Raw genomic sequence first — 17,507 nt, 5'->3', positions numbered from 1 at the left:
ACTTAATTGTAATTAATTCAAAATTTTGACATAAGCCCCATACATTATCTGTCTTAATCAAATTGAAGGTTAATCATAATTAAATGTCTCTGAGTACGGCGGTATGTGTATCTAATGCTAAGTACCCACATACGGTTTTATTCGATTGTTTTACTCCAAATCGAGCAAAACCCACAGTGTGGCCCGCAAAACTCACAGCTCGAAGGCTCGCATCGAGCCGGCTCGAACGCCTCGATGGAATTAAATATATCTAATTTCCTTCGATTTGGAGTAAAACTATCGAGCCATTGCTGAATGTGTGGATGAAAGCCCGAGTCGTGGTTTTTACTCTACGTGATTGCTCGATCGAGCAAAACCGTATGTGAGTACTTAGAGCATAACACATTGAATTGACAGATTTGCCGCCTGCGTTATCGGGCTGTTCCAATTTTGAATGGCTCACATAAAACTTCATCGCATCAACGCGTCACCTGGCGTCACGTCGCAATGTGAATTGACCCAAACTACTATTTCTAGGAATTATTGTGTAATTTCGATGTTCGCAATAGAATTAGTTGCCAATCATGATAAGTTTTATAAAGCGCACGGGCAGAGTGCCCACGTGTTGAGTCCACGTGCTTGCAATTATAATCTTCTTTATTGAACATTCTTCATAAATTCCAATCATTTGATTTATACAGTATCTCCATGGCAATAATCAAAATTTTAACGTTGAAATAATTTCAGTAAAAATAACTTATTGACTCAAAATTTTTGAAGCTTAGACTTAAAATATCGAAGTTTAGTATGCGTAACGCTTTAATTCAATATTGTTATAGTTAGGTTAAAAGTTAGGACTTATTAGCGATAACCTAAATTCAAAAATCATGATTGAAAATATTTAAATAGAAATGAATATTTGATTGATGTGACTAAATTGATAAACTTTAAAGATAGCTCAATCAGAAAAAACCTCAATAATAAGTATCAAGTGAATATAGTGATCTATCACGTACCTAATTTTACAACGATGATCATTTTGATTGTAAAAGTTGTCCAAACATTTTTCGATAAAATTTTGTCAAATCATAAATTAAGAAAATTCCAATTTATTTTAGTGTTAAAATAATTTGTACATAAACACTGCCTGTGTATATCAGTTTTTTTCTTAAACACGGAAGAAAAATAGCATATATAAATAAATATTTATTTAGTACAATGGTGATTTAACTTGTAAAACTGGTACCATGCTCCATTTACGGAAATATACAATAATTTGTAGAGTTTTTTTGCCTTCTCACCACGTAAATCCATGATGGATAAATATTATTTCAAACGTCTACAACAGACATAATATTCTTCGCTGACCAACATTGACGACGATTGTACCAGAGTAGACAGAATTATAGAGTATGCCGACTTAGAACTGATGTTGAAACTTTTATATTTGACGTATTATGACGAAAATCGTCGCAAGGGTTGTTAACTTGTTACCTACGAATTTAAAACTATGACATATTCGCTGGACGTCTTCCTCTTTGGTCGTATTGTTGTTTGTGTTTTGGCACATGCGATTAAAATTGTCAGAATCCAATTTTGAAATCTTTATTTTAAATATTTAAAAATAAATGATATCAGCCAGCGCGAAGCACATTCCGTTCATAATCCTAGTGAAACCCGACGAATTTGACAGATATTGAAACCTGTCCGTCTCTTTGCAGTCGAACTACTGGTAGTTATGTCTATTGTAATTGTACCATGGAAGAAATTGATTCTTAAGCAGATGGCGGACCTACGTCATCTGGTCGGATTATGTCAAATCAATGTCAGCCGTGATCTCTCGGCTGGGTTTGACATAACGCGACCGAATGACGTAGTTCGAAATGCCTATGAATCTATTTGTTTGATAGTACACGCTACAGACAGCTGCGCAAACATAACAATCATGGTTAAACCCCAACGTGGGTCTTTAGACATATTGTCAACGAAACAACCGTCGCTCGATATTATTTTTACAGTTGTTTTTACGCGGAAGCTAACACACTTCACTAATTTAATTTAAATGCGAATTCGTGCGAAAAGGAGAGCGGCCGGCCGTTCACCGCAATTTTGATAAATAGCATCCGACGAACACAAAAAACGCTTTTGGAACGAAGTGATTTCTGTTCAGGGTGCTTAGACAAGTCACATTCGATAGTCTCGACAGCGAAGGGTATCGAAAAACTTTAACATAATAAAGTGGAATAAGTGCAAGGAAAGTGTATAATTATTTAATATTAACATAATGCGTCGCTAAATGTCAACTGCATCATGTGATGGCGCTTGCGATAAGTTAGTCAAATCTTATATACGTTTTGATTTCCAACTTCGCTTTCGAAATCGATTGCAAGTTTTCTAAGTACCCAGGTTGTACAGGTTAAATATAGCAACAAAAACAGACGCCAGTAACGCCAATAATTTCATAAAACTAATGACGATTTCGCCTTCTGCGAAATGAAACTAATCGAGATATGAATGAACTGAGATGAAATTCTTTTTGTGATTTTATTTTGGTACGATGAATAATGATTTACAAAACTTTAGGATCAGAAGTAAGGGACCTATCGGACAGGGAGCGGTCACGCGGTCAAGCGTTTTGTTTTGTCTGTCACACAGGAGGAATTCTGACGCGGTCCGAAGTCCGAACACTCCCTGTGTGAGTATCTCTTTATAACGTAATACAACACAAATAACGTAAAAACTGACCGCTTGAACGCTTGACCGCGTGACCGCTCTCTGTGTGATTGGTCCCTAAGCTGTAGTTATAAAGAAATACATGAGGTTCTCTGTAGTATAAATCCTAAGCAAGAGGACCCAAAATACTTCTGTTTTAAAACCACTGTTGGCTTATAGCACTATCATTAAGAAGATTTATTATAGTCAATGCTCTTTTAGAATATGACTCAGAGGTTTCCTCATCCCATAAAAACCCCATCCCAAAAGCCCACGCCATGTTAGGTAGAAATGACGTCATCAAAGACTTGCTTGTCTGGACAGTTTCCTTCGATTCTGTGAAATCGTATCTTTATTCTTATGCAATAATATTACTCAATAAACTACCGGATAAGTCGTCAAAATTTCCAGAAAATGTTTTTTCCTAAAATTTTTTTTTGAAAGTACAGTGTGACTATGATCTTTATGTCTTTGGGAAAAGTTAATTGTAGAACTAAAAGAAAAACATGTATTTTTTTATGAAATAAGGGAGCAAACGAGCAAACGGGTCACCTGATGGAAAGCAACTTCCGTCGCCCATGGACACTCGCAACATCAGAAGAGCTGCAAGAGCTGCAGGATAGGAAAGGAAGGATAGGGAAGGTAAAGAAGCGTGAAACAGCGCAAGCGCTGTTTCACGCCGGTTTTTTTGAACCCGTGGTATTTCTCCGGCCGAGCCGGCCCATTCGTGCCGAAGCATGGCTCTACCACGTAAATATGTAAAAGAATGTATACCGCAAAGTTAAGCACACTGTCTGTCTGTTAACTGTTAACTGTAAAATGTGATACAGCGGGGCTAAAATGGTCACATTTAACAATTCCTCTCAATCAATTCAGCAAATTAATTGTCAAAACTGTCAAACTGACAAATGGCAAATCAGTACAAAAATACAGAAATGAATTCCAAGCAGAGTTGCATTTTGCGATTTTAGAAAATGAATTATATTTTGATTCATATCATGATTCTTCAAAGCGACCATTTAAGCCACGCTGATGAGTGATGACTGATGAGTATGGATATATTTAAAAGGAAAAGATTTGTTGCACGATTAGCGAAATATTTCCCAACAAACTTGCGGGAACGTGAATGTTAAGAAAATAAGTGTCGTTTACGTGCCTTCTTACTTTTACTTTTACCTCATGAACTTTAAGGAAAACGTGTAGAAAACACAAGACATATCGACAAGGTGAAATCCCTTCATGTATATTTAAGTACACCTATTGTATATGTAATATGTATACGATTTATCTGAGGGATATTCCTACTTATTAAATGTCGATATTTTCCTTCCTCATTACTATAAAAACTACTATCATAACCGTGTCACAATTTATAGTGGGACCCCTTTATTACTGAATCTACACAATTGTTGTTTTCAATGAAAATACAAGACTTATAGATCTTCAGAGTGAAAATGTGGAGGAAAGCAACTCAAAGGTTGGGTTGCACCAGAGGCGTGGTTAAAGTTATGGTCAAAGTTATGGTTATAGTTAAGGCTAATTTAACTTTAACCTTAACTTTGACCACAGAATTTGACAGAAGACGTCGCTGGTCCGACAAGGCTTTATAAGAACGTGGGCGGGGAGCGGGGCGCTGCTGGTAAAGGAGAACTGTCAAAAATGGCGTTTTTGTATGATGACAGCATTAGTTCCTTTTTTCGCCACGTGCATTTAAAGCCTTGTCGAGCTCTATGGTTATGGTTAAATATGGCATCTTGATGGCGTCCATTTTTAACTTTAACCAAAGATTTGACATTTTGAATTGTAGTTAAAGTTATAGTTAAAGTTACAGTTATAGTTAAAGTAAGTTGGTGCAACCCACCCAAAAAGAGATATTTTAATCATAGCACATCACAAAAAGCACCTAAAAGACGATATATTTTAGAGAGAACAATGATTGACGAAAGATAGAGACGAGGTCAGAGTGTACTTACTTCTATATTATATTCAAACTACATAATATGATCATAATAGAAAAAAGTGGAAAAATACTCAGCAGCAGCGTGTAATCTACGGTTATCTATACTAATATTATAAAGTGGTTTGTTTTTTATTTGTTGGTTACCGAATAGGTTCTAAAACGGGACTGATTTTGATAAAGCACTGACTTAAATACTATAGCACCCGTAGCATGGTTACAGTAGAAATACGAAAGTATAGACAAACAGCGGAGATAAACTGAAGGTGCCGTTCCGATCTTTACCGTGGCTAGCCGCGATCGACAAAAAATATAATGCCACTTTATGACGTATACTATAATCCTAAAAATTCAAATAAAATCCTACTTTATGACTTAGACTATAGTCTATGTCATAAATTGGCATTTTAATTGAATTTTTGTCGATCGCGGCGAGCCACGGTAAAGATCGGAACGGCACCTTCAGTTTATCTCCGCTGTTTGTCTAAAGTCTATACTTTCGTATTTCTACTGTAGCCATGCTACGGGTGCTGGAAAAGATGTACTTAATATCTATCCTATGTCCTTTCCCGGGACTCAAAGTATCTCCATACCAAATTTCAGCAAAATCGGTCGATCGCGGTTTTGGCGTGAAGAGGTAACAGTCAGACAGGCAGACGGACACACTTTCTTTATAATATTAGTATAGATTTATTCAATTGAACTTCGTACTCAGCTTATAAAAGCAAATGAAGCGTAAATTAAGCAAATCTACCGAAAACTAAGTAAATAAAGCGTCAGCTATAGATGTAAGCGGAAATATTTTGCACGCTTTTTACTTTTGTACTGAAACTAAGCAGTCAGCAGTCGGTTTTTCCACGACCTTTGGACTGAGCCCAGAGTTTTTACAATAGTTAATGAGCTATGGAAGGTCGTGGTATTGAGTACTAAAACCCAAACTGAGATAAAACAATGTCATTTAACATAATATGACGGTAATATTCTGCTGTAGAAATTTAAAGATTCATAGATTGGTTGGCGTGGTGAATATGCCATTGCGCCACAATAAACGAACAAATTGTAATAATGTTTTAACTTTTGTGTTACCGGCTAAATGAAATATATGCTTTTCATATATATTTCTTATTTAAATTTGGAAAAAAATAGAATAAAATCATAAAATAGATAAATATTTCCATGTGTTGTCTAATTTGACAGATTTATACAATTTCCATTTAGATCGATTTCTTGATTACCTTGGATATTATAGTGAAGAGCGAGGTGAAAGGTTTCACCGGGATATTCGCACTACAGAAGAACTTTATACCAAGGCAGATTTGACATTATGTGTGTCCGATTGCAACTGGAATCTGTATTAGGATCTTATGAACATTGCAGGCACAGCATTCAAGAAAATCTTAAGTATAAAAGACATCTTTTCCTTATCCATGCGCGCGCGGTAGCTGCTCTACAGGGTGTAACAAAACTAAGTGATAATACTTTAGGGTGTGTTATGTGTATGTGTTCCTTGTAAAGAATTCATTGTGAAAGTAGCAGCGCTGAAAGACTTATTTTTTTCACTTTTGTATGGGGAAACTCGTGACGCTAGGGCGCTTGCCCATACAAAAGTGAAAAAAAATTGTCTTTCAGCGCTGCTACTTTCACAGTGAACTCTATACAAGGAACACGTACACACCTTTAAGTATTGTCATTTAGTTTTGTTACACCCTGTATAAAGTACACGTGTATTTTTTTAACTCCGGAGTAAAATGAAAACTAGAGCTGCTAGAAATAATCCAATGGTATTCTCGTAATCAGCACACCTAAAGTTATGTAAATTTATGTTGCACCAGAGGTGTGGTTAAAGTTAAAGTTATGGTCAAAGTTATGGTCATAGTTAAGGCTAATTAACTTTAACCTTACCTTTGACCACAGAATTTGACAGAAGACATTGCTGGTCCGACAAGGCTTTATAAAAACGTGGGCGGGGGCGCTGCTCGTTAAGGAGAACTGTCAAAAATGGCGTTTTTGTATGATGACAGCGTTATTCCTTTTTTTCGACGTGCATGTAAAGCCTTGTCGAGATCTATGGTTATGGTTAAATATTATGGCGTCTTGATGGCATTCATTTTTAACTGTAACCAAAGATTTGACATTTTGCATTGTAGTTAAAGAGACAGTTATAGTTAAAGTAAGTTGGTGCAACCCACCCTAAGTAATTTTATTGAAAACATTTTTTTCCAGTTTTAACCAGTATCATTAATTGATATTTTTTGCTTAATTGCAAACTAATATAGGAACCAAACGTCAAACACTTTGCTCATGAATTAGCAGAAAAATGAGACTTGGCAAATCCCTTACCTGTTTCACCTTCGTAATACGATGAACTTTGTCAAAACCGTATTGGGTTTCTCGGAATAAAGCTATTCTTTGTTGCTATGAACTTTAGAGTTAGTCATCATTTCGCGTTAGAATATTGTGTAATAGGTATGCCTTCCTCAGACGAATATCTTGTCAGAGTTTTCGTACGAGATAAGAATATTGAAATAAGAATAATATTAACAATATTTATGAAAAATTTTGACAGATACCTAAAAGTAACTATATCCATGGCATAAGGACTGATTTTAAGAAATTATTTCAACAGAATATGTTAGAGAATTGTAAGTTACGTGCATACATATACGTAGGGTATTTCTAGAAATATTTACCGTTCTAGTCATAATATCATACATAACTTTAGGTTCATCTTGTTGAGCTTTCTAGTAAATACAGTGATGAGTCAGCTATAGAAATATGTAACTAGATGACGCCCGCACATCCGTTGTGTCGAAATTCGTTTATCGTATATACCTTAATATTTTTTCTACATCAAAAACTATCATTTATTATTTTAAGTATTATATATTTTCTCCTCTCAAACTTACCTCCATACCTTTTTTGGGTCGGGAAATGCCAACCGAATCTGAATCGGTTCAGCAGTTAAAGCCCGTCACAGACTTAGCTATAATATATATTAATATATTTATAGCTCGGCATATTAATATATATTTTCTATACTAATTTCGCGTGACCACACACTCAGCTATAAATATATTAATATAATATATTATAGCTTAAGTCTGTGACGGGCTTAAGGCGTGAAGAGGCCAATATTTTAAATGCGGCAAACATACCGTCGCATTTATAAAATTAGTAAGGGTGTACCTAACGTGGGAGAGCCATGCTTCGGCACTAATGGGCCGACTGGACCGGAGAAATACCACAGGCTCACAGAAAACCGGCGTGAAACAGCGCTTGCGCTGTGTTTCGCCGAGTGAGTGAGTTTACCGGAGGCCCAATCCCCTACCCCTTTTCCCTTCCCTACCCTCTCCTATTTCCTTCCCTACCCTCCACTATTCCCTTCCCTACCCTCTCCTATTACCTCTTAAAAGGCCGGCAACGCATCTGCAGCTCTTCTGATGCTGCGAGTGTCCATGAGTGACGGAAGTTGCTTTCCATCAGATGACCCGTTTGCTCGTTTGCCCCCTCATTTCATAAAAATATATATATATATATTATAGTATTAATATTTTACGTAGAATCGGATGTGACTTATGATAAGCGAGGAACTACAGGGACAGATATGTTGACCTTGGCTTTAACGTATATATCAGTAATCAGTATGTTGCTAACCATAGTTAAATAGTAGGTACTTAACATATAGGCACGTTTAAATTAATATTAATCAGTATATTAATGGAGGTCTACATACCTCCATACATTGAAAAAATAATTTGAAATTGATTATCACCATCTGGGGGGCCTTTTAGTAGTTTAATATTTAAATAACCTAACTTTAATTTAATAAAAGTTTGATTGAAACTGTAGGTATAGAGCTTTTATCAAAACCTTCACATAATTAAATTAAGGAATTATTATTGAGTTTCTCTAAATGCGGCATAACTAGCGTTTTAATTATAAAGGGTAAGATTAACAACCAAATCTTATTAATGTAGGACTTACTGTGTAATTTGAACAATTAACAAACAGTTATATTTAAACTGTTTTCATTATATTTTTATGTCATTATTTAAAATGGTCGTTACCTAGCGTTATAACTTTGTTTTTATTGCAAGGAGTTAAATGACAAAAATATTATTTAAATGCACTATTAAAACACAAAAAACCTGAGGATTTTTCCGTAGTTATAAAAAAACATGGCAAACTAAAAATCCGCGGGAAACGCACCTGCAGCTCTACTAATGTTGCGAGTGTCCATGGGCGGCGGTAGTTGCTTTCCATCTGGTGACCCGTTTGCTCGTTTTCCCCCTTATTTTCTATTAAAAAAACCGTGGTTTCCCTTGGGAAAAGTTTTTTTCCTAAAAAGCTTAAACTTGTTATTCTTAAGCTTGTTAAAAGCTTTTAGTGGTTACCACTTTTATTCTTCGGTTACATAATTGACAGTGAAAAGTGTGGAGTACCGTTAAAAATGGTAGGATACAGATTATTTCGATAATCTTAGCAAAATTATTTAGTTTGTTCACTAATATTATGATCTCGAAGTTTCGATTGTTCTAAGATTAGCCGAGTTGTCCCCGTTACATAGTTTATAAGTTGCGAAATGTTACAAGGACCTCGCCTTATAGAAATTGCTGAACAGCTTATAACGTTTAACTCAAAACCTTCCAAAATTCAGACTGATATTGCGAAAGTGTGTATGACTGTTTGATCGTCACGCTTAAATTGTTAAGAGGGCGACTAACCCAAAAAATCAAAACATCGTCCTTCTCTCTTCACACTCACTCTGGTCTTTCATATGCAACGTGAAAAAGGACGACGTGGAATCATCGCCAAGTTAGTTTTTTTTTTTAATAACTCGATAAATGTACAACATTTAAAAAATCCGCCTCTCAATGATATAATTTTTTACAATATGTTAAAATATTAACTTAGTTTAATGCACGGATAAGGCAATATATGAAAATTAGATGCATCTTAGTGATTTTTTTCTATTGAAAAAAATTTAAGGTATCGTGTTTTTGCTCAGATCGAATTCTTGGAAATATAATGTAGTATCTATGTTTAGAAAATGAAACAATTCGGGGCTTATTTTTAAGTATAAAAATGAATTATTAAATCGTCAATTTTGGGTCAGTCGCCCCCTTAAATCAATTTAGTTGTATGGACTTGGCTTAATTTTAAACACGGAAAAACGTTCGGTTCCCGCGAAGCAAGAAGCAAGCAAGCATTATATTAGAACACTAGAATCTAGATTCTAGATCATGCTTGCAACTCCGTTGCGCCAAAATTCGTTTAATCGGGAACCGTACATTTCACCGGGATAAAACTATCCTATATCCTTTCCCGGGACTTCGGGACCCATCAGAGCCGGGAATAGCCATACCAAATTTCGGGAAAAATCGCTTCAGTGACGTGAAGAGGTAACAGACAGACAGACAGATGCACTTTCACATTGATATTAGTTGGATGGATAACAATTAATAAGTACTAGATTAAACCCGCGGTGTTAACTTCGTAAATTGAAATAACTTTCCTCCTAACAACTTTTAACCATGGACCTCCACGAAATATTTCAAGACTAAAATTTGTCAAAGATCGCTCTATCAGAACTGCTCTGAAGTCGGCTTCTTAAGTGTTACTTAGTTTAAGTAATGGTTACACTTATTTCTAATTTTAGCTGTTGTGTAATTCTATATCGTGAAGAGAATTATTCATGTAGATGATTAATTTGGTATAAATTAACATGCGTTAACAGTACGTCAGCTTTCAACTATGACAAAAGTATTGTTTTATAAATATTGAGTAGTAAGTATTGTGTTTGTTACGTATCTATACTTCTATACTAATATTATAATTGGGGTAACCCGTTTTAATTAACTTTAATAAATAAATTAATGCGAAAGTGTGTCTGTCTGTCTGTTACCTCTTCATGTGTAAACCGCTGAACCAAAAACTGTCTGTTCTCCGTACTTAGCTTTCAAAATCCCAAACGGATAAACCGATTTTGATGAAACTCAGGGGTTCCTAAACTTATTTTGTCTACTGCCCACTTTAAAAACAAGTTAATATTTAGCGCCCCCTTTTGTGTCACCTACTTTCTTGTCATTATTTAAATTAACCCCTTTTTCCGCAAATTTTATAAACTAAAAATACAAAATGCTAAGTTAGTCGTTTTCAAACCATGTTTTTACCATTATCACCGACTTAATTTCCATTCCCGAATCCCGGGATTTTTGTTTAACAAAATATTATATTAAGTGGCCTCCAAAACTTAGAAGCCAAAAATGAGGGAAAAGATATTAATTATGTATTTAAGGTAAAATGCATCCAGCTGAAAATAAATAACAAATCACCCCCCAAGCCACACAACGCCCCCGTTTTCTAAGGGTCACACACCCTTTAGGCCTTCAGCGCCCACAAGGGAGCTTTATCGCCCACTTTGGGAAAGGCTGGTCTAGCTTTTAGTAACACGTCCATAATCATGAGCTCGGTATAAGATGATGATGTTAGTAATGAGATTTACTATTGACGTTTCATTGATAAACTTTACTCCCACAGCCCGCGCGTACCTCGTGCGGCGGCGTGATCGCTTATCGCGTCAATTAAACCATCAACTATTAATCTGCCCGATGCGTCAATACTCAATACATAATATCCATACTAATAGTATTAAAATACGAAAGTGTATCTCTTTGCTTGATATAATATTTCTTTACGACTTTATCTAAATTCTCAAAAACAAATTAGTATTAGTAACTATAATAAATAATAATATTATACTTACAGAAGAAATTTGGAGGAAAATATTTTGTAAAAACCTCGAAGCTGATCCCAAAATTTTTTACAATAATTTTTTTTTGGTCACTAGTCACAAAATATCATACAAATTTTGGTATCGAATATGAAACTTTAGTTTATAATACTTATTTTTAGGAATTTCAATGACACTGAAGCTAAAAATGGAATAATGTAAACAAATAAAATGTAATAATTACAATCACATGATCGCTTTTCTGTGGAATAAAATTATAAATTTAAATTTAAAACTTACGTAGTTTTCTTCGTAATGCAAAAATCTTTGCCGCTACGCAAATCGAATGGCAGGCATAATATTATTTTGTTGCTAATCGTGGGCATATAATATTATAGCGTATAGATTATGTAATATTATGCTATTTTTTTTTTAAAGAAGGCAGGTCGCTGTAGCCCTGACGTCACTGTGACCCATGAGGATCTATTGTGACTCCTTCGCACTAGAGTATCATCCCCAACCCAATACTGCTCATAAATTGAACGATATGGTTGGGGTTGGTGCCACGAATTTCCTCTGTGCACGAGTATTCGTGGCGACCAAGGTGCCTGTTCCTGCTCTGTAGTAGAGCAGGGCAGTCGAGGAGAAGGTGAATGTTTCATCCTCCTCCTCACAGAATCTGCAAGTCGTTATGCTACAAATACCCATTCTGTTTAGCTGTTTGTTGAGCTTGCAGTGCCCAGTTAGGCTTCTGGTAAGGATTCTTAATTGGTTCCTACCCAAGGTGAGCACTATTCTGATTGTTTCTTGTTGAAGTCAGGAACTAGTGCCTTAGAGTGTTCAAGGCCAGGGGTCTCAGCCCATTGCTTCCTGCATAGTCTGTGACCCCATTCCTTGAGCACTTGCTTTGTGGTACTGGGAGTTATACCACAGACTGGTTCTGGACCATATATGAGACTCTCGGCCCCAAGCTAGCCAGTTCGTCAGCGGTTTCATTGCCGGGGACGTTGCTGTGGCCCGGGACCCATACTAGGCGGATGTTGTTGTTCCTTCCTAGCATGTTTAACGTCTCAACGCATTCCAGAACTAATTTGGACGAGACTTCTGCGGCAGTCAGTGCTTTAAGTGCAGCTTGACTATCGGAGAAGATAAAAACGTTTTTATTAACTAGGGCCATCTCCAGGCTTTCTAGTGAACAACCGAGGATAGCGAAGACTTCAGCCTGAAACACGGTCGCAAACTCCCCCAAACAGGAGTATTTGCCTTTTGGTGGCCTGCCCCCGTAGAATCCGGCTCCCGCACGGTTGTCTTTCCTTGATCCATCCGTGAACCAAACTATGTCGCTAGGGCGGACATCGATTGGGATTTTTCTTTCCCAGTCCTCCCTGGAAGGTATAAAAACCTGGTACTGCTTCGAAAAGCTATACACCTTGATCATGGCATCTGATGGCATGGCCATGATAGGTGATTCACTGAGAGACTGTTCCAGCTGTCGAAATGGGGTGGAGACCCAATTCGTCCTACCCGCCGTCCTGGCCCTGAGAGCCACCTTTTTGGCCTCCATCTGAACAAGCAGAGGAAGCGGAGTTAAGTTGATCAGGGCCTCGAGGGAAGCGGTGGGTGTTGACGAGAGTGCACCCGTGATTATTAGACATGCCAGTCTCTGTACGCTGTTTAGTCTTTTATTACAGTTTACTTGTTCAGCCTTTTTATGCCACACTGCGCAGCCATATGTGGTAATCGGTCTCACTACGGCTGTATATAGCCATAGCATTGCCTTCGGCCGAATACCCCATTTAGAGCTGACAAGCTTCCAACAGGAACCCATAGCACATCTAGCCTTTTTCGTAATATACTCGATGTGCTTATTCCAAGTGAGTCCTTTGTCTAGGATTACTCCTAGATATTTGACATCACCCGCAAAGTTAATAGTTTTCCCGAAGAGTGTTGGGGGTCTTAGTCCCTCCAACTTCCTCTTTTTGGTGAAAGGTATCAAGACCGTCTTATCAGCGTTTACTGTTAGCTTGACCCTTTGGCACCAATCCTCGACGACTCTTAAGTAGTACTTAGTAAATGAAATCTTAAAAAAAAACGGCAAATAAAGATCTAATATCTTTATTTGCCGTTTTATTTTAAGATTTCATTTACTTAATCATAGTAAGTACATGCATATGAAATATTATCCACGTTGTCTCCAGATTCTATCCATTCATGCTGAAACTATCTTCCCTCTTATTTTTATTTTTCATATTTTTTTCTAGTAAATTTATTTTCAGTCTTTAGTCTCCATGCTTCTCTTGCCTCTTCTTTTTTCTTCTTTCTTTTCTCAGCTCTCCTTTTACTGCTACAAAACTAAAGCAATCGATTTTTAGATCAGTACAAGGTCTAATTTGTCCATTTTTAGGTACAGTAGTTCTAATTTGTTAGTTTGTTAATATAATTATATTTTCAGAGAATAGTGGTGATATTTGCAGTAGAATAAACTAAAAAATAACTTTAGTATGTATTGCAAAACTAAAAGATGAGATCCATGTCATCTATTAGGTTTTTTACATTTTCAAGAACTAATAGTAGACCTCCTCCTAGATCCTTTATATTGTTAGGGAAAATGGAAAAAAAACATAAATAAACATTAATTAGTGTATACAACATGACCATTAATCCAATGAAATCAATAGTAATTATAAAAAATCAAATAAATGTATTCAAAACTTACTTGCAAAATTTCGCCTTCCTTAACTATTTGCTAAGAAATTGCCGAGCGCGTGTTGACGTGGTCACATTATTTACGAAAACTGATCCCATTTTAAAATTTTGTTCCCGAAGGCGTCCCAAATATATTTTTTCACATCAACAGATAGCTTGAGCAGCTTATAAAATTTATATTGTTGAGAAAAAATTAGAGTAATTCTTATTTTTATGGTATTTTTGTCGTAAGTGTCATCTATTAGTTCCGAGTCTACTATTAGTGCTTTTACCATAATATGAAATAGGAGCGTATAGAGTAAAATGAGTTCTTTCATCAGTGTATCAAACTACCCGTGTAATTGTCGAGAGCACAACCTCCATTTTGCGAAAAACACTGTGATTACAGTAAATGTGCAGTGAAGCCGTAATAAATTATACTCATCGTCAACAACGGCAATTGGTTTGAATTACAATTATTATAATAACGCTGATTATGGTGTCTGTAGATTGATTTTTGAAGTAAAAACTTCTTTAGTGGCGTTGTTTCATGAGTCATGACTCATGACGTGTGTTCTTAGCCTAAACTAGCGTCAGGGTCATGTGATCCTGATCGTAAGACGAACGATTTCTTCATTCCTGCCGGCACTGCAAAGTGCAACCCCTTTGTTTTTTTTATTAACTTTTTTATGAACTTCTGGTATATACACAAATAATTATTATGATTAAAGAACATGCAGCGATTGACAAGTAATACTGGAATATAAGGCAGAGTAATGGTGATATGGTCATTTTTAGAAACTATTAGAATGATTACATTGTTGCTATTACAACACAATCTACATGTTGCTATGCAGAAACTCTACTTCCGCCTTAAAGAATATTAACATTATAATATTTCAGAAGAATATCGTTTTTAAAATTTTAATGATACATTTTTTATTTTATTATGATACAGGTATATTATGTTTTATCATTATCACGTTTTGTGCTGTGTGCATAAAATTTTTGAGATGTAATGGTTTCCAGTTCAAAATGTCCAATTTTTACAATCATTTTTTGCAAAATTGAAAAAATAATTCGCGTAAACATCAACCATTTTACGTCCAATGTACTATCAGAGAAGTTGATTCCTAGGCAGATGGCAGACCTAAGTAATTTGGTCGCGTTAAGTCAAACCCATCAGATCGATCACAGCTATGAGCTAACATTGAATTGACATAAGCCGACCAAATGACTTTGGTATGTCAACTGCCTAGGAATCAATTTCCTCGATGGTACTTCAAAACTTTGTATTATTCTTGGATGGACTCACCTTGAGTCTTAACAATTTATGTGTATAAGATTCAAATTATAATTTTCGTAATGATCATTGCGTTTTTTTTAAATACAAAACACAAATGATAGAGGAACGATATCCTCTTTTGATGTAACGTCTTGTCTGATAAGACTATATTTGTATTGTGTTTAAATAATAGAGACTAATGAAATAAATTTTAAATAAAATTTTACACAAATTCTTTGTAAATTATGTAAATAAATCAAGTCTAGCATTGATTAATTGATATTATTGTTAAAGGTCAAGTTTTGTTTGGCATTATATTACAGGTATTCTTAATTTTCTCTCATAAACATAATATACAAAATTTTCAACATCATAGTTCATGGACGTTCAGGAATTATTTTTATTCAACACGTATTTCAATCAAGTCAAATGAACACTAATAAAGATAATTAGAATGTAAAAGAACTCATGTTTATTTTTTTTTTCTTATCAGGCAAATGTCAAGTATAAACAGTCAGGTGCATTATACATTATACAAGGTAATCCTTTACAATACAGAGATAACGAAGCAATAAATTCATTTTTTTTTCAATATTTCAATTTTAAAACTATTGTGAATTCGCTAACTTTATCAACGTACAGTAATTGAATAAAATTATTATTAACATTTAGTATGTGCCACTGCTCAAAATTAGTTAATCCAATATTTCAAATTTAGAACAAAACCTAACGTATGCTGTCACTGAAATTCAGAACTCTGTCTCAGTTGAAAGATGATTCTTTGGCCTACTTTTGTCACCCAGTAACTAAAATCTACAGAAACAATAATTAAGGTTATGTTGCGTAGGCATTACTAAAAGTTTATTTTTAGTGTACTTATGTGACTAAAATGAGGAAAACTTGAAAACCATATGGAAAACTCACCTTCATATACGGTCCTATCATAAAGAACGTTTTAGGCAGCGTTTCGCGAATATTTCACGAAACTAACAAAATGTAGAGTTACAGCGCACTGGCAAAATGTCACAATATCACAGACTTATTAACCAAAACGTCACCAATTAAACGAGCGCAATGTCACCTGTTGGCCGCGTGTCCTCGCACGAAAATCCAAATAAATACCACGTTATATACTGCAACCGAACTATTTCTTTTTAGGCATATTTGAACTTTAAATTAAAAAAAATGAAGGGAACACAAGTTTGTAGAACACTTTTGAATTTTGGCGCGGAATATTTTTTCGCATGCGCGACGCGACTACTCGTGCGTTGTCTCGAATGTGACTGGCGGGACGCCGCGAAAACTCGACATTTGTATATTCGTGGCCATTAAAAAATAAATACTGAGGTACGATGATCGGAGGCTCGTTGAAAAGGAACTGTTATCTAAGCGACATGAGGCATAGCGGTCAGAATTCCACGATGGTGCTGTGGCCATGTTGTGACGCGTTGGCGGCGTTAGAACTACTTGCCCGGCCCACATTTCGCGAAATTTTGTGTCGTCAGCTTTTTTACGTGAAAAAGCTTTTGAAAAAACTGGAGACAATAATTATGAATAGAACGTCATAATGTTAATTTAGAATATATGTGATCCTTACATGGTCATACCCTTACACGAAATATACCTACATAGTAACATTGATGTCACACATAGAGATATAATATAGATAATGACAGTTTTGCAGATTCAGAAATTTACAATGGATTATAATTATAGTCCATTTTACCGAAATGGTAAAGCGTATCGTTTCCGAAATTAAAAACAATTTTTACTTTGAACTTGGAACTGAAAATAGAAAAACAAATTCTTCGTAGAAAATCTTTTCATTAAGAAGTGAGTCATTGAATAATTAACATTTTATTGATGATGATAGTGTTGTAGTAGTATCTATTTAGTTAAGTGTAGTAGAGAACAATTTCGAGTGACATGCTTTTCATTAAAATTTTCTAAGTATTACCTATTTTGTCATCTGTATCAACATCATAAGTTATAACAAAATAATATTATTTATATTTTATAATATATTTACCTAGATGACGCCCGCAACTCCGTTGTGCCAAATTTCGTTTAAGTATCAAAAACCGTAAATTTTTCCGGGATAAAGTATCCTATGTTTCTCGAGACTCAATGTATCTCCATACCAAGTTTCAGCAAAA

General features: G+C 35.5%; 1 protein-coding gene across 3 annotated transcripts in view; it reads right to left on the bottom strand.

Annotated features, from left to right (window-relative positions):
- Positions 1-16,686, bottom strand: part of LOC121732810 (G protein-activated inward rectifier potassium channel 3-like) — a 69,624-nt gene extending 52,938 nt beyond the window's left edge. For 2 of the 3 annotated variants that reach the window (XM_042122795.1, XM_042122796.1), the window contains exon 1: positions 16,276-16,686. The gene's annotated coding sequence lies outside the window, so the exon portion shown is untranslated. The remainder of the gene's footprint in view (positions 1-16,275) is intronic. The other variant, XM_042122794.1, reaches the window with a different exon arrangement.
- Between the last annotated feature and the right edge of the window lie 821 nt (positions 16,687-17,507).

Source organism: Aricia agestis, chromosome 12 (genome assembly GCF_905147365.1).
Source record: "Aricia agestis chromosome 12, ilAriAges1.1, whole genome shotgun sequence".
Taxonomy (NCBI): Eukaryota; Metazoa; Arthropoda; class Insecta; order Lepidoptera; family Lycaenidae; genus Aricia; species Aricia agestis.
This window is presented reverse-complemented; position numbering and strand designations above follow the sequence as displayed.